The following is an 18111-nucleotide window of genomic DNA, read 5'->3' as shown; positions in this document are numbered from 1 at the left end:
AACGCTAAATGAATAGACGTTCATAAACCAGTCAGTGCAACTCATCATTTTGGTCTCCAATTCTCAAACTCAAATTCTCACCCACGGAGGATTAAATGAGAATCTTTCTTGTTTAACACTGGAATGGGGTGGTGCACTGTTCACTACCCGAAGATACTGCCACATCGGGTCAATGCATAGGGCGACAGAAGCAAGCTTCCAAATCAGCTCCCTTTCTCAAAAATCCATTTAATTTATGGTCCCCAGATAGGGAACGTATGTATCAGTATGTGCTCACAAGTCACCCAAGTGCAAGTATTCACACAAAAAAAAACGTGCCTCAGGATGCGATCTGTCGCAAGATCCTTTCTTTTTTTACACTTGATCTAAGCCAAAAGGCCTAGAGGGGATAACCGGGAAAGGGGTGGACCCAACCATGTCCCCTTCATGAGCACTCACATTACTCATAGGAATGGAAGGAAGGCTGGCAGCCAACCAGCCTCCCATACACTTTCTGGGTGGGTGGCAGTCAGCCACCCATACATACATACAGCACAGGCTAAACCCACATCATCACTTAAAAAAAGGACAGGCGACCATTGCACTCTGATGGAGCATTTAGCAATGCAATCCATAGCCTGGCTTTTGCCTGAACCCCCATCACTCCTCCTCTTGCATATAAGACAATATTTCAGATCTGCATATGAAAACAACACGCCTACCTTTGTTGCACATAGCTGCCTGCCTGTCTCTAGTTACCCCACTGGCTGTAGCTGCGTCCCTTCCGACATGGAATAACACCAACTGTAACGATAAACTGAAAATTAACAGTATAAACCTGCATCATTTTGGACTCTGGTATTTGCTGAATCCGGGTGACCTGACAATCGATGGTGGTGCCGCTGGTGATTCTGGCCTTCTTGGAATCTGTTGGGCCTATGTGTTAGCTCACACATCACTTGGGTATCCATGGTAACTACTACAACATGGTCATCTGCAGTTTACATCTAGCCCGTGGCATTGAATGGCATTTTAAAAGTGCTAAGGGTCCTGGTGCAATAATCCTCCCATGAGGATCAGCCTCAACGGCTTTGTAGATTGCACTCATGTCAGCAACTCCATATACATTTTTTTTTCTTCATGCTTCTTTCTTCATCCTTTTTTCTTTCTGTCATTCAGACTTTCATTCATTCGATCTCTCTCACTCACTTGCTTTAACTCATTTGTTCTCACTCACTCACTCACTCACTCAATCACTCACTCACTCATTCACTCTCACTCACTCTCACTCTCTCACTCATTCGCTCACTAAGTCAGTCTCTCTCCCTCTCTCTCTTTTTCTTTTTATATATATTTTTTTCCGTCTTCTTCTTCTTCTTCTTCTTCTTCTTCTTCAGACCCTGTCATAGCACTAATGCCTTTCCAATACCACCAGCAGATGGAGACACTCCATTGCAACATTGGTTGTGAGCAGCAGTTTCTAAAAACAAATGCCTCATGGCGGATTTCCCATCCATCAATGGATGGTAAATTTTGTTTTTATCATTCACTGACCACAGAAACCAATGCATGGTCAAGCAACAGCAATGACACACCCTTGTGTATAGGCATGAGACCCTCATGTCATTTAACAGGATTCAGCACCACCCACAAGACAGCTACCTGTCATGTCATGTCAAACCTGCACAGGTGTGCTAGATTATTATTATTTAGTTTTATTTTATTTTTTTACACCAATCAGTGTGCAAACATGGTCATTAAAACGCTAAATGAATAGACGTTCATAAACCAGTCAGTGCAACTCATCATTTTGGTCTCCAATTCTCAAACTCAAATTCTCACCCACGGAGGATTAAATGAGAATCTTTCTTGTTTAACACTGGAATGGGGTGGTGCACTGTTCACTACCCGAAGATACTGCCACATCGGGTCAATGCATAGGGCGACAGAAGCAAGCTTCCAAATCAGCTCCCTTTCTCAAAAATCCATTTAATTTATGGTCCCCAGATAGGGAACGTATGTATCAGTATGTGCTCACAAGTCACCCAAGTGCAAGTATTCACACAAAAAAAAACGTGCCTCAGGATGCGATCTGTCGCAAGATCCTTTCTTTTTTTACACTTGATCTAAGCCAAAAGGCCTAGAGGGGATAACCGGGAAAGGGGTGGACCCAACCATGTCCCCTTCATGAGCACTCACATTACTCATAGGAATGGAAGGAAGGCTGGCAGCCAACCAGCCTCCCATACACTTTCTGGGTGGGTGGCAGTCAGCCACCCATACATACATACAGCACAGGCTAAACCCACATCATCACTTAAAAAAAGGACAGGCGACCATTGCACTCTGATGGAGCATTTAGCAATGCAATCCATAGCCTGGCTTTTGCCTGAACCCCCATCACTCCTCCTCTTGCATATAAGACAATATTTCAGATCTGCATATGAAAACAACACGCCTACCTTTGTTGCACATAGCTGCCTGCCTGTCTCTAGTTACCCCACTGGCTGTAGCTGCGTCCCTTCCGACATGGAATAACACCAACTGTAACGATAAACTGAAAATTAACAGTATAAACCTGCATCATTTTGGACTCTGGTATTTGCTGAATCCGGGTGACCTGACAATCGATGGTGGTGCCGCTGGTGATTCTGGCCTTCTTGGAATCTGTTGGGCCTATGTGTTAGCTCACACATCACTTGGGTATCCATGGTAACTACCACAACATGGTCATCTGCAGTTTACATCTAGCCCGTGGCATTGAATGGCATTTTAAAAGTGCTAAGGGTCCTGGTGCAATAATCCTCCCATGAGGATCAGCCTCAACGGCTTTGTAGATTGCACTCATGTCAGCAACTCCAAATACATTTTTTTTTCTTCATGCTTCTTTCTTCATCCTTTTTTCTTTCTGTCATTCAGACTTTCATTCATTCGATCTCTCTCACTCACTTGCTTTAACTCATTTGTTCTCACTCACTCACTCACTCACTCACTCAATCACTCACTCACTCATTCACTCTCACTCACTCTCACTCTCTCACTCACTCGCTCACTAAGTCAGTCTCTCTCTCTCTCTCTCTTTTTCTTTTTATATATATTTTTTTCCGTCTTCTTCTTCTTCTTCTTCTTCTTCTTCAGACCCTGTCATAGCACTAATGCCTTTCCAATACCACCAGCAGATGGAGACACTCCATTGCAACATTGGTTGTGAGCAGCAGTTTCTAAAAACAAATGCCTCATGGCGGATTTCCCATCCATCAATGGATGGTAAATTTTGTTTTTATCATTCACTGACCACAGAAACCAATGCATGGTCAAGCAACAGCAATGACACACCCTTGTGTATAGGCATGAGACCCTCATGTCATTTAACAGGATTCAGCACCACCCACAAGACAGCTACCTGTCATGTCATGTCAAACCTGCACAGGTGTGCTAGATTATTATTATTTAGTTTTATTTTATTTTTTTACACCAATCAGTGTGCAAACATGGTCATTAAAACGCTAAATGAATAGACGTTCATAAACCAGTCAGTGCAACTCATCATTTTGGTCTCCAATTCTCAAACTCAAATTCTCACCCACGGAGGATTAAATGAGAATCTTTCTTGTTTAACACTGGAATGGGGTGGTGCACTGTTCACTACCCGAAGATACTGCCACATCGGGTCAATGCATAGGGCGACAGAAGCAAGCTTCCAAATCAGCTCCCTTTCTCAAAAATCCATTTAATTTATGGTCCCCAGATAGGGAACGTATGTATCAGTATGTGCTCACAAGTCACCCAAGTGCAAGTATTCACACAAAAAAAAACGTGCCTCAGGATGCGATCTGTCGCAAGATCCTTTCTTTTTTTACACTTGATCTAAGCCAAAAGGCCTAGAGGGGATAACCGGGAAAGGGGTGGACCCAACCATGTCCCCTTCATGAGCACTCACATTACTCATAGGAATGGAAGGAAGGCTGGCAGCCAACCAGCCTCCCATACACTTTCTGGGTGGGTGGCAGTCAGCCACCCATACATACATACAGCACAGGCTAAACCCACATCATCACTTAAAAAAAGGACAGGCGACCATTGCACTCTGATGGAGCATTTAGCAATGCAATCCATAGCCTGGCTTTTGCCTGAACCCCCATCACTCCTCCTCTTGCATATAAGACAATATTTCAGATCTGCATATGAAAACAACACGCCTACCTTTGTTGCACATAGCTGCCTGCCTGTCTCTAGTTACCCCACTGGCTGTAGCTGCGTCCCTTCCGACATGGAATAACACCAACTGTAACGATAAACTGAAAATTAACAGTATAAACCTGCATCATTTTGGACTCTGGTATTTGCTGAATCCGGGTGACCTGACAATCGATGGTGGTGCCGCTGGTGATTCTGGCCTTCTTGGAATCTGTTGGGCCTATGTGTTAGCTCACACATCACTTGGGTATCCATGGTAACTACCACAACATGGTCATCTGCAGTTTACATCTAGCCCGTGGCATTGAATGGCATTTTAAAAGTGCTAAGGGTCCTGGTGCAATAATCCTCCCATGAGGATCAGCCTCAACGGCTTTGTAGATTGCACTCATGTCAGCAACTCCATATACATTTTTTTTTCTTCATGCTTCTTTCTTCATCCTTTTTTCTTTCTGTCATTCAGACTTTCATTCATTCGATCTCTCTCACTCACTTGCTTTAACTCATTTGTTCTCACTCACTCACTCACTCACTCAATCACTCACTCACTCATTCACTCTCACTCACTCTCACTCTCTCACTCACTCGCTCACTAAGTCAGTCTCTCTCTCTCTCTCTCTTTTTCTTTTTATATATATTTTTTTCCGTCTTCTTCTTCTTCTTCTTCTTCAGACCCTGTCATAGCACTAATGCCTTTCCAATACCACCAGCAGATGGAGACACTCCATTGCAACATTGGTTGTGAGCAGCAGTTTCTAAAAACAAATGCCTCATGGCGGATTTCCCATCCATCAATGGATGGTAAATTTTGTTTTTATCATTCACTGACCACAGAAACCAATGCATGGTCAAGCAACAGCAATGACACACCCTTGTGTATAGGCATGAGACCCTCATGTCATTTAACAGGATTCAGCACCACCCACAAGACAGCTACCTGTCATGTCATGTCAAACCTGCACAGGTGTGCTAGATTATTATTATTTAGTTTTATTTTATTTTTTTACACCAATCAGTGTGCAAACATGGTCATTAAAACGCTAAATGAATAGACGTTCATAAACCAGTCAGTGCAACTCATCATTTTGGTCTCCAATTCTCAAACTCAAATTCTCACCCACGGAGGATTAAATGAGAATCTTTCTTGTTTAACACTGGAATGGGGTGGTGCACTGTTCACTACCCGAAGATACTGCCACATCAGGTCAATGCATAGGGCGACAGAAGCAAGCTTCCAAATCAGCTCCCTTTCTCAAAAATCCATTTAATTTATGGTCCCCAGATAGGGAACGTATGTATCAGTATGTGCTCACAAGTCACCCAAGTGCAAGTATTCACACAAAAAAAACGTGCCTCAGGATGCGATCTGTCGCAAGATCCTTTCTTTTTTTACACTTGATCTAAGCCAAAAGGCCTAGAGGGGATAACCGGGAAAGGGGTGGACCCAACCATGTCCCCTTCATGAGCACTCACATTACTCATAGGAATGGAAGGAAGGCTGGCAGCCAACCAGCCTCCCATACACTTTCTGGGTGGGTGGCAGTCAGCCACCCATACATACATACAGCACAGGCTAAACCCACATCATCACTTAAAAAAAGGACAGGCGACCATTGCACTCTGATGGAGCATTTAGCAATGCAATCCATAGCCTGGCTTTTGCCTGAACCCCCATCACTCCTCCTCTTGCATATAAGACAATATTTCAGATCTGCATATGAAAACAACACGCCTACCTTTGTTGCACATAGCTGCCTGCCTGTCTCTAGTTACCCCACTGGCTGTAGCTGCGTCCCTTCCGACATGGAATAACACCAACTGTAACGATAAACTGAAAATTAACAGTATAAACCTGCATCATTTTGGACTCTGGTATTTGCTGAATCCGGGTGACCTGACAATCGATGGTGGTGCCGCTGGTGATTCTGGCCTTCTTGGAATCTGTTGGGCCTATGTGTTAGCTCACACATCACTTGGGTATCCATGGTAACTACCACAACATGGTCATCTGCAGTTTACATCTAGCCCGTGGCATTGAATGGCATTTTAAAAGTGCTAAGGGTCCTGGTGCAATAATCCTCCCATGAGGATCAGCCTCAACGGCTTTGTAGATTGCACTCATGTCAGCAACTCCAAATACATTTTTTTTTCTTCATGCTTCTTTCTTCATCCTTTTTTCTTTCTGTCATTCAGACTTTCATTCATTCGATCTCTCTCACTCACTTGCTTTAACTCATTTGTTCTCACTCACTCACTCACTCACTCAATCACTCACTCACTCATTCACTCTCACTCACTCTCACTCTCTCACTCACTCGCTCACTAAGTCAGTCTCTCTCTCTCTCTCTCTTTTTCTTTTTATATATATTTTTTTCCGTCTTCTTCTTCTTCTTCTTCTTCTTCTTCAGACCCTGTCATAGCACTAATGCCTTTCCAATACCACCAGCAGATGGAGACACTCCATTGCAACATTGGTTGTGAGCAGCAGTTTCTAAAAACAAATGCCTCATGGCGGATTTCCCATCCATCAATGGATGGTAAATTTTGTTTTTATCATTCACTGACCACAGAAACCAATGCATGGTCAAGCAACAGCAATGACACACCCTTGTGTATAGGCATGAGACCCTCATGTCATTTAACAGGATTCAGCACCACCCACAAGACAGCTACCTGTCATGTCATGTCAAACCTGCACAGGTGTGCTAGATTATTATTATTTAGTTTTATTTTATTTTTTTACACCAATCAGTGTGCAAACATGGTCATTAAAACGCTAAATGAATAGACGTTCATAAACCAGTCAGTGCAACTCATCATTTTGGTCTCCAATTCTCAAACTCAAATTCTCACCCACGGAGGATTAAATGAGAATCTTTCTTGTTTAACACTGGAATGGGGTGGTGCACTGTTCACTACCCGAAGATACTGCCACATCGGGTCAATGCATAGGGCGACAGAAGCAAGCTTCCAAATCAGCTCCCTTTCTCAAAAATCCATTTAATTTATGGTCCCCAGATAGGGAACGTATGTATCAGTATGTGCTCACAAGTCACCCAAGTGCAAGTATTCACACAAAAAAAAACGTGCCTCAGGATGCGATCTGTCGCAAGATCCTTTCTTTTTTTACACTTGATCTAAGCCAAAAGGCCTAGAGGGGATAACCGGGAAAGGGGTGGACCCAACCATGTCCCCTTCATGAGCACTCACATTACTCATAGGAATGGAAGGAAGGCTGGCAGCCAACCAGCCTCCCATACACTTTCTGGGTGGGTGGCAGTCAGCCACCCATACATACATACAGCACAGGCTAAACCCACATCATCACTTAAAAAAAGGACAGGCGACCATTGCACTCTGATGGAGCATTTAGCAATGCAATCCATAGCCTGGCTTTTGCCTGAACCCCCATCACTCCTCCTCTTGCATATAAGACAATATTTCAGATCTGCATATGAAAACAACACGCCTACCTTTGTTGCACATAGCTGCCTGCCTGTCTCTAGTTACCCCACTGGCTGTAGCTGCGTCCCTTCCGACATGGAATAACACCAACTGTAACGATAAACTGAAAATTAACAGTATAAACCTGCATCATTTTGGACTCTGGTATTTGCTGAATACGGGTGACCTGACAATCGATGGTGGTGCCGCTGGTGATTCTGGCCTTCTTGGAATCTGTTGGGCCTATGTGTTAGCTCACACATCACTTGGGTATCCATGGTAACTACCACAACATGGTCATCTGCAGTTTACATCTAGCCCGTGCCATTGAATGGCATTTTAAAAGTGCTAAGGGTCCTGGTGCAATAATCCTCCCATGAGGATCAGCCTCAACGGCTTTGTAGATTGCACTCATGTCAGCAACTCCATATACATTTTTTTTTCTTCATGCTTCTTTCTTCATCCTTTTTTCTTTCTGTCATTCAGACTTTCATTCATTCGATCTCTCTCACTCACTTGCTTTAACTCATTTGTTCTCACTCACTCACTCACTCACTCAATCACTCACTCACTCATTCACTCTCACTCACTCTCACTCTCTCACTCACTCGCTCACTAAGTCAGTCTCTCTCTCTCTCTCTCTTTTTCTTTTTATATATATTTTTTTCCGTCTTCTTCTTCTTCTTCTTCTTCTTCTTCTTCAGACCCTGTCATAGCACTAATGCCTTTCCAATACCACCAGCAGATGGAGACACTCCATTGCAACATTGGTTGTGAGCAGCAGTTTCTAAAAACAAATGCCTCATGGCGGATTTCCCATCCATCAATGGATGGTAAATTTTGTTTTTATCATTCACTGACCACAGAAACCAATGCATGGTCAAGCAACAGCAATGACACACCCTTGTGTATAGGCATGAGACCCTCATGTCATTTAACAGGATTCAGCACCACCCACAAGACAGCTACCTGTCATGTCATGTCAAACCTGCACAGGTGTGCTAGATTATTATTATTTAGTTTTATTTTATTTTTTTACACCAATCAATGTGCAAACATGGTCATTAAAACGCTAAATGAATAGACGTTCATAAACCAGTCAGTGCAACTCATCATTTTGGTCTCCAATTCTCAAACTCAAATTCTCACCCACGGAGGATTAAATGAGAATCTTTCTTGTTTAACACTGGAATGGGGTGGTGCACTGTTCACTACCCGAAGATACTGCCACATCGGGTCAATGCATAGGGCGACAGAAGCAAGCTTCCAAATCAGCTCCCTTTCTCAAAAATCCATTTAATTTATGGTCCCCAGATAGGGAACGTATGTATCAGTATGTGCTCACAAGTCACCCAAGTGCAAGTATTCACACAAAAAAAAACGTGCCTCAGGATGCGATCTGTCGCAAGATCCTTTCTTTTTTTACACTTGATCTAAGCCAAAAGGCCTAGAGGGGATAACCGGGAAAGGGGTGGACCCAACCATGTCCCCTTCATGAGCACTCACATTACTCATAGGAATGGAAGGAAGGCTGGCAGCCAACCAGCCTCCCATACACTTTCTGGGTGGGTGGCAGTCAGCCACAACATGGTCATCTGCAGTTTACATCTAGCCCGTGCCATTGAATGGCATTTTAAAAGTGCTAAGGGTCCTGGTGCAATAATCCTCCCATGAGGATCAGCCTCAACGGCTTTGTAGATTGCACTCATGTCAGCAACTCCATATACATTTTTTTTTCTTCATGCTTCTTTCTTCATCCTTTTTTCTTTCTGTCATTCAGACTTTCATTCATTCGATCTCTCTCACTCACTTGCTTTAACTCATTTGTTCTCACTCACTCACTCACTCACTCAATCACTCACTCACTCATTCACTCTCACTCACTCTCACTCTCTCACTCACTCGCTCACTAAGTCAGTCTCTCTCTCTCTCTCTCTTTTTCTTTTTATATATATTTTTTTCCGTCTTCTTCTTCTTCTTCTTCTTCTTCTTCTTCAGACCCTGTCATAGCACTAATGCCTTTCCAATACCACCAGCAGATGGAGACACTCCATTGCAACATTGGTTGTGAGCAGCAGTTTCTAAAAACAAATGCCTCATGGCGGATTTCCCATCCATCAATGGATGGTAAATTTTGTTTTTATCATTCACTGACCACAGAAACCAATGCATGGTCAAGCAACAGCAATGACACACCCTTGTGTATAGGCATGAGACCCTCATGTCATTTAACAGGATTCAGCACCACCCACAAGACAGCTACCTGTCATGTCATGTCAAACCTGCACAGGTGTGCTAGATTATTATTATTTAGTTTTATTTTATTTTTTTACACCAATCAATGTGCAAACATGGTCATTAAAACGCTAAATGAATAGACGTTCATAAACCAGTCAGTGCAACTCATCATTTTGGTCTCCAATTCTCAAACTCAAATTCTCACCCACGGAGGATTAAATGAGAATCTTTCTTGTTTAACACTGGAATGGGGTGGTGCACTGTTCACTACCCGAAGATACTGCCACATCGGGTCAATGCATAGGGCGACAGAAGCAAGCTTCCAAATCAGCTCCCTTTCTCAAAAATCCATTTAATTTATGGTCCCCAGATAGGGAACGTATGTATCAGTATGTGCTCACAAGTCACCCAAGTGCAAGTATTCACACAAAAAAAAACGTGCCTCAGGATGCGATCTGTCGCAAGATCCTTTCTTTTTTTACACTTGATCTAAGCCAAAAGGCCTAGAGGGGATAACCGGGAAAGGGGTGGACCCAACCATGTCCCCTTCATGAGCACTCACATTACTCATAGGAATGGAAGGAAGGCTGGCAGCCAACCAGCCTCCCATACACTTTCTGGGTGGGTGGCAGTCAGCCACCCATACATACATACAGCACAGGCTAAACCCACATCATCACTTAAAAAAAGGACAGGCGACCATTGCACTCTGATGGAGCATTTAGCAATGCAATCCATAGCCTGGCTTTTGCCTGAACCCCCATCACTCCTCCTCTTGCATATAAGACAATATTTCAGATCTGCATATGAAAACAACACGCCTACCTTTGTTGCACATAGCTGCCTGCCTGTCTCTAGTTACCCCACTGGCTGTAGCTGCGTCCCTTCCGACATGGAATAACACCAACTGTAACGATAAACTGAAAATTAACAGTATAAACCTGCATCATTTTGGACTCTGGTATTTGCTGAATACGGGTGACCTGACAATCGATGGTGGTGCCGCTGGTGATTCTGGCCTTCTTGGAATCTGTTGGGCCTATGTGTTAGCTCACACATCACTTGGGTATCCATGGTAACTACCACAACATGGTCATCTGCAGTTTACATCTAGCCCGTGCCATTGAATGGCATTTTAAAAGTGCTAAGGGTCCTGGTGCAATAATCCTCCCATGAGGATCAGCCTCAACGGCTTTGTAGATTGCACTCATGTCAGCAACTCCATATACATTTTTTTTTCTTCATGCTTCTTTCTTCATCCTTTTTTCTTTCTGTCATTCAGACTTTCATTCATTCGATCTCTCTCACTCACTTGCTTTAACTCATTTGTTCTCACTCACTCACTCACTCACTCAATCACTCACTCACTCATTCACTCTCACTCACTCTCTCACTCACTCGCTCACTAAGTCAGTCTCTCTCTCTCTCTCTCTTTTTCTTTTTATATATATTTTTTTCCGTCTTCTTCTTCTTCTTCTTCTTCTTCTTCTTCAGACCCTGTCATAGCACTAATGCCTTTCCAATACCACCAGCAGATGGAGACACTCCATTGCAACATTGGTTGTGAGCAGCAGTTTCTAAAAACAAATGCCTCATGGCGGATTTCCCATCCATCAATGGATGGTAAATTTTGTTTTTATCATTCACTGACCACAGAAACCAATGCATGGTCAAGCAACAGCAATGACACACCCTTGTGTATAGGCATGAGACCCTCATGTCATTTAACAGGATTCAGCACCACCCACAAGACAGCTACCTGTCATGTCATGTCAAACCTGCACAGGTGTGCTAGATTATTATTATTTAGTTTTATTTTATTTTTTTACACCAATCAATGTGCAAACATGGTCATTAAAACGCTAAATGAATAGACGTTCATAAACCAGTCAGTGCAACTCATCATTTTGGTCTCCAATTCTCAAACTCAAATTCTCACCCACGGAGGATTAAATGAGAATCTTTCTTGTTTAACACTGGAATGGGGTGGTGCACTGTTCACTACCCGAAGATACTGCCACATCGGGTCAATGCATAGGGCGACAGAAGCAAGCTTCCAAATCAGCTCCCTTTCTCAAAAATCCATTTAATTTATGGTCCCCAGATAGGGAACGTATGTATCAGTATGTGCTCACAAGTCACCCAAGTGCAAGTATTCACACAAAAAAAAACGTGCCTCAGGATGCGATCTGTCGCAAGATCCTTTCTTTTTTTACACTTGATCTAAGCCAAAAGGCCTAGAGGGGATAACCGGGAAAGGGGTGGACCCAACCATGTCCCCTTCATGAGCACTCACATTACTCATAGGAATGGAAGGAAGGCTGGCAGCCAACCAGCCTCCCATACACTTTCTGGGTGGGTGGCAGTCAGCCACAACATGGTCATCTGCAGTTTACATCTAGCCCGTGCCATTGAATGGCATTTTAAAAGTGCTAAGGGTCCTGGTGCAATAATCCTCCCATGAGGATCAGCCTCAACGGCTTTGTAGATTGCACTCATGTCAGCAACTCCATATACATTTTTTTTTCTTCATGCTTCTTTCTTCATCCTTTTTTCTTTCTGTCATTCAGACTTTCATTCATTCGATCTCTCTCACTCACTTGCTTTAACTCATTTGTTCTCACTCACTCACTCACTCACTCAATCACTCACTCACTCATTCACTCTCACTCACTCTCACTCTCTCACTCACTCGCTCACTAAGTCAGTCTCTCTCTCTCTCTCTCTTTTTCTTTTTATATATATTTTTTTCCGTCTTCTTCTTCTTCTTCTTCTTCTTCTTCTTCAGACCCTGTCATAGCACTAATGCCTTTCCAATACCACCAGCAGATGGAGACACTCCATTGCAACATTGGTTGTGAGCAGCAGTTTCTAAAAACAAATGCCTCATGGCGGATTTCCCATCCATCAATGGATGGTAAATTTTGTTTTTATCATTCACTGACCACAGAAACCAATGCATGGTCAAGCAACAGCAATGACACACCCTTGTGTATAGGCATGAGACCCTCATGTCATTTAACAGGATTCAGCACCACCCACAAGACAGCTACCTGTCATGTCATGTCAAACCTGCACAGGTGTGCTAGATTATTATTATTTAGTTTTATTTTATTTTTTTACACCAATCAATGTGCAAACATGGTCATTAAAACGCTAAATGAATAGACGTTCATAAACCAGTCAGTGCAACTCATCATTTTGGTCTCCAATTCTCAAACTCAAATTCTCACCCACGGAGGATTAAATGAGAATCTTTCTTGTTTAACACTGGAATGGGGTGGTGCACTGTTCACTACCCGAAGATACTGCCACATCGGGTCAATGCATAGGGCGACAGAAGCAAGCTTCCAAATCAGCTCCCTTTCTCAAAAATCCATTTAATTTATGGTCCCCAGATAGGGAACGTATGTATCAGTATGTGCTCACAAGTCACCCAAGTGCAAGTATTCACACAAAAAAAAACGTGCCTCAGGATGCGATCTGTCGCAAGATCCTTTCTTTTTTTACACTTGATCTAAGCCAAAAGGCCTAGAGGGGATAACCGGGAAAGGGGTGGACCCAACCATGTCCCCTTCATGAGCACTCACATTACTCATAGGAATGGAAGGAAGGCTGGCAGCCAACCAGCCTCCCATACACTTTCTGGGTGGGTGGCAGTCAGCCACCCATACATACATACAGCACAGGCTAAACCCACATCATCACTTAAAAAAAGGACAGGCGACCATTGCAATCTGATGGAGCATTTAGCAATGCAATCCATAGCCTGGCTTTTGCCTGAACCCCCATCACTCCTCCTCTTGCATATAAGACAATATTTCAGATCTGCATATGAAAACAACACGCCTACCTTTGTTGCACATAGCTGCCTGCCTGTCTCTAGTTACCCCACTGGCTGTAGCTGCGTCCCTTCCGACATGGAATAACACCAACTGTAACGATAAACTGAAAATTAACAGTATAAACCTGCATCATTTTGGACTCTGGTATTTGCTGAATCCGGGTGACCTGACAATCGATGGTGGTGCCGCTGGTGATTCTGGCCTTCTTGGAATCTGTTGGGCCTATGTGTTAGCTCACACATCACTTGGGTATCCATGGTAACTACCACAACATGGTCATCTGCAGTTTACATCTAGCCCGTGGCATTGAATGGCATTTTAAAAGTGCTAAGGGTCCTGGTGCAATAATCCTCCCATGAGGATCAGCCTCAACGGCTTTGTAGATTGCACTCATGTCAGCAACTCCATATACATTTTTTTTTCTTCATGCTTCTTTCTTCATCCTTTTTTCTTTCTGTCATTCAGACTTTCATTCATTCGATCTCTCTCACTCACTTGCTTTAACTCATTTGTTCTCACTCACTCACTCACTCAATCACTCACTCACTCACTCATTCACTCTCACTCACTCTCACTCTCTCACTCACTCGCTCACTAAGTCAGTCTCTCTCTCTCTCTCTCTTTTTCTTTTTATATATATTTTTTTCCGTCTTCTTCTTCTTCTTCTTCTTCTTCTTCTTCTTCTTCTTCAGACCCTGTCATAGCACTAATGCCTTTCCAATACCACCAGCAGATGGAGACACTCCATTGCAACATTGGTTGTGAGCAGCAGTTTCTAAAAACAAATGCCTCATGGCGGATTTCCCATCCATCAATGGATGGTAAATTTTGTTTTTATCATTCACTGACCACAGAAACCAATGCATGGTCAAGCAACAGCAATGACACACCCTTGTGTATAGGCATGAGACCCTCATGTCATTTAACAGGATTCAGCACCACCCACAAGACAGCTACCTGTCATGTCATGTCAAACCTGCACAGGTGTGCTAGATTATTATTATTTAGTTTTATTTTATTTTTTTACACCAATCAGTGTGCAAACATGGTCATTAAAACGCTAAATGAATAGACGTTCATAAACCAGTCAGTGCAACTCATCATTTTGGTCTCCAATTCTCAAACTCAAATTCTCACCCACGGAGGATTAAATGAGAATCTTTCTTGTTTAACACTGGAATGGGGTGGTGCACTGTTCACTACCCGAAGATACTGCCACATCGGGTCAATGCATAGGGCGACAGAAGCAAGCTTCCAAATCAGCTCCCTTTCTCAAAAATCCATTTAATTTATGGTCCCCAGATAGGGAACGTATGTATCAGTATGTGCTCACAAGTCACCCAAGTGCAAGTATTCACACAAAAAAAAAACGTGCCTCAGGATGCGATCTGTCGCAAGATCCTTTCTTTTTTTACACTTGATCTAAGCCAAAAGGCCTAGAGGGGATAACCGGGAAAGGGGTGGACCCAACCATGTCCCCTTCATGAGCACTCACATTACTCATAGGAATGGAAGGAAGGCTGGCAGCCAACCAGCCTCCCATACACTTTCTGGGTGGGTGGCAGTCAGCCACCCATACATACATACAGCACAGGCTAAACCCACATCATCACTTAAAAAAAGGACAGGCGACCATTGCACTCTGATGGAGCATTTAGCAATGCAATCCATAGCCTGGCTTTTGCCTGAACCCCCATCACTCCTCCTCTTGCATATAAGACAATATTTCAGATCTGCATATGAAAACAACACGCCTACCTTTGTTGCACATAGCTGCCTGCCTGTCTCTAGTTACCCCACTGGCTGTAGCTGCGTCCCTTCCGACATGGAATAACACCAACTGTAACGATAAACTGAAAATTAACAGTATAAACCTGCATCATTTTGGACTCTGGTATTTGCTGAATCCGGGTGACCTGACAATCGATGGTGGTGCCGCTGGTGATTCTGGCCTTCTTGGAATCTGTTGGGCCTATGTGTTAGCTCACACATCACTTGGGTATCCATGGTAACTACCACAACATGGTCATCTGCAGTTTACATCTAGCCCGTGGCATTGAATGGCATTTTAAAAGTGCTAAGGGTCCTGGTGCAATAATCCTCCCATGAGGATCAGCCTCAACGGCTTTGTAGATTGCACTCATGTCAGCAACTCCATATACATTTTTTTTTCTTCATGCTTCTTTCTTCATCCTTTTTTCTTTCTGTCATTTAGACTTTCATTCATTCGATCTCTCTCACTCACTTGCTTTAACTCATTTGTTCTCACTCACTCACTCACTCACTCAATCACTCACTCACTCACTCACTCACTCACTCATTCACTCTCACTCACTCTCACTCTCTCACTCACTCGCTCACTAAGTCAGTCTCTCTCTCTCTCTCTCTTTTTCTTTTTATATATATTTTTTTCCGTCTTCTTCTTCTTCTTCTTCTTCTTCTTCTTCAGACCCTGTCATAGCACTAATGCCTTTCCAATACCACCAGCAGATGGAGACACTCCATTGCAACATTGGTTGTGAGCAGCAGTTTCTAAAAACAAATGCCTCATGGCGGATTTCCCATCCATCAATGGATGGTAAATTTTGTTTTTATCATTCACTGACCACAGAAACCAATGCATGGTCAAGCAACAGCAATGACACACCCTTGTGTATAGGCATGAGACCCTCATGTCATTTAACAGGATTCAGCACCACCCACAAGACAGCTACCTGTCATGTCATGTCAAACCTGCACAGGTGTGCTAGATTATTATTATTTAGTTTTATTTTATTTTTTTACACCAATCAGTGTGCAAACATGGTCATTAAAACGCTAAATGAATAGACGTTCATAAACCAGTCAGTGCAACTCATCATTTTGGTCTCCAATTCTCAAACTCAAATTCTCACCCACGGAGGATTAAATGAGAATCTTTCTTGTTTAACACTGGAATGGGGTGGTGCACTGTTCACTACCCGAAGATACTGCCACATCGGGTCAATGCATAGGGCGACAGAAGCAAGCTTCCAAATCAGCTCCCTTTCTCAAAAATCCATTTAATTTATGGTCCCCAGATAGGGAACGTATGTATCAGTATGTGCTCACAAGTCACCCAAGTGCAAGTATTCACACAAAAAAAAACGTGCCTCAGGATGCGATCTGTCGCAAGATCCTTTCTTTTTTTACACTTGATCTAAGCCAAAAGGCCTAGAGGGGATAACCGGGAAAGGGGTGGACCCAACCATGTCCCCTTCATGAGCACTCACATTACTCATAGGAATTCATAGGAATGGAAGGAAGGCTGGCAGCCAACCAGCCTCCCATACACTTTCTGGGTGGGTGGCAGTCAGCCACCCATACATACATACAGCACAGGCTAAACCCACATCATCACTTAAAAAAAGGACAGGCGACCATTGCACTCTGATGGAGCATTTAGCAATGCAATCCATAGCCTGGCTTTTGCCTGAACCCCCATCACTCCTCCTCTTGCATATAAGACAATATTTCAGATCTGCATATGAAAACAACACGCCTACCTTTGTTGCACATAGCTGCCTGCCTGTCTCTAGTTACCCCACTGGCTGTAGCTGCGTCCCTTCCGACATGGAATAACACCAACTGTAACGATAAACTGAAAATTAACAGTATAAACCTGCATCATTTTGGACTCTGGTATTTGCTGAATCCGGGTGACCTGACAATCGATGGTGGTGCCGCTGGTGATTCTGGCCTTCTTGGAATCTGTTGGGCCTATGTGTTAGCTCACACATCACTTGGGTATCCATGGTAACTACCACAACATGGTCATCTGCAGTTTACATCTAGCCCGTGGCATTGAATGGCATTTTAAAAGTGCTAAGGGTCCTGGTGCAATAATCCTCCCATGAGGATCAGCCTCAACGGCTTTGTAGATTGCACTCATGTCAGCAACTCCATATACATTTTTTTTTCTTCATGCTTCTTTCTTCATCCTTTTTTCTTTCTGTCATTCAGACTTTCATTCATTCGATCTCTCTCACTCACTTGCTTTAACTCATTTGTTCTCACTCACTCACTCACTCACTCACTCAATCACTCACTCACTCATTCACTCTCACTCACTCTCACTCTCTCACTCACTCGCTCACTAAGTCAGTCTCTCTCTCTCTCTTTTTCTTTTTATATATATTTTTTTCCGTCTTCTTCTTCTTCTTCTTCTTCTTCAGACCCTGTCATAGCACTAATGCCTTTCCAATACCACCAGCAGATGGAGACACTCCATTGCAACATTGGTTGTGAGCAGCAGTTTCTAAAAACAAATGCCTCATGGCGGATTTCCCATCCATCAATGGATGGTAAATTTTGTTTTTATCATTCACTGACCACAGAAACCAATGCATGGTCAAGCAACAGCAATGACACACCCTTGTGTATAGGCATG

General features: G+C 43.3%; 11 pseudogenes; all 11 read right to left on the bottom strand.

The window, feature by feature from the left end:
• Nucleotides 1-126: 126 nt before the first annotated feature.
• LOC130286538 (U2 spliceosomal RNA) lies at nt 127-390 on the bottom strand (annotated as a pseudogene).
• Nucleotides 391-1866: 1476 nt separating this feature from the next.
• LOC130286537 (U2 spliceosomal RNA) lies at nt 1867-2130 on the bottom strand (annotated as a pseudogene).
• A 1477-nt stretch (nt 2131-3607) lies between these two features.
• LOC130286536 (U2 spliceosomal RNA) lies at nt 3608-3871 on the bottom strand (annotated as a pseudogene).
• Nucleotides 3872-5338: 1467 nt separating this feature from the next.
• On the bottom strand, nt 5339-5601 carry LOC130289243 (U2 spliceosomal RNA; annotated as a pseudogene).
• A 1473-nt stretch (nt 5602-7074) lies between these two features.
• LOC130286534 (U2 spliceosomal RNA) lies at nt 7075-7338 on the bottom strand (annotated as a pseudogene).
• Nucleotides 7339-8814: 1476 nt separating this feature from the next.
• Nucleotides 8815-9078, bottom strand: LOC130286533 (U2 spliceosomal RNA; annotated as a pseudogene).
• Nucleotides 9079-10108: 1030 nt separating this feature from the next.
• Nucleotides 10109-10372, bottom strand: LOC130286532 (U2 spliceosomal RNA; annotated as a pseudogene).
• A 1470-nt stretch (nt 10373-11842) lies between these two features.
• Nucleotides 11843-12106, bottom strand: LOC130286531 (U2 spliceosomal RNA; annotated as a pseudogene).
• Nucleotides 12107-13136: 1030 nt separating this feature from the next.
• On the bottom strand, nt 13137-13400 carry LOC130286530 (U2 spliceosomal RNA; annotated as a pseudogene).
• Nucleotides 13401-14885: 1485 nt separating this feature from the next.
• Nucleotides 14886-15150, bottom strand: LOC130288002 (U2 spliceosomal RNA; annotated as a pseudogene).
• A 1492-nt stretch (nt 15151-16642) lies between these two features.
• Nucleotides 16643-16906, bottom strand: LOC130286529 (U2 spliceosomal RNA; annotated as a pseudogene).
• Between the last annotated feature and the right edge of the window lie 1205 nt (nt 16907-18111).

This window comes from Hyla sarda, chromosome 8 (genome assembly GCF_029499605.1).
Source record: "Hyla sarda isolate aHylSar1 chromosome 8, aHylSar1.hap1, whole genome shotgun sequence".
Classification (NCBI taxonomy): Eukaryota; Metazoa; Chordata; class Amphibia; order Anura; family Hylidae; genus Hyla; species Hyla sarda.
The sequence above is the reverse complement of the archived record's forward strand: the minus strand, read 5'-3'. Positions and strand labels throughout refer to the sequence as shown.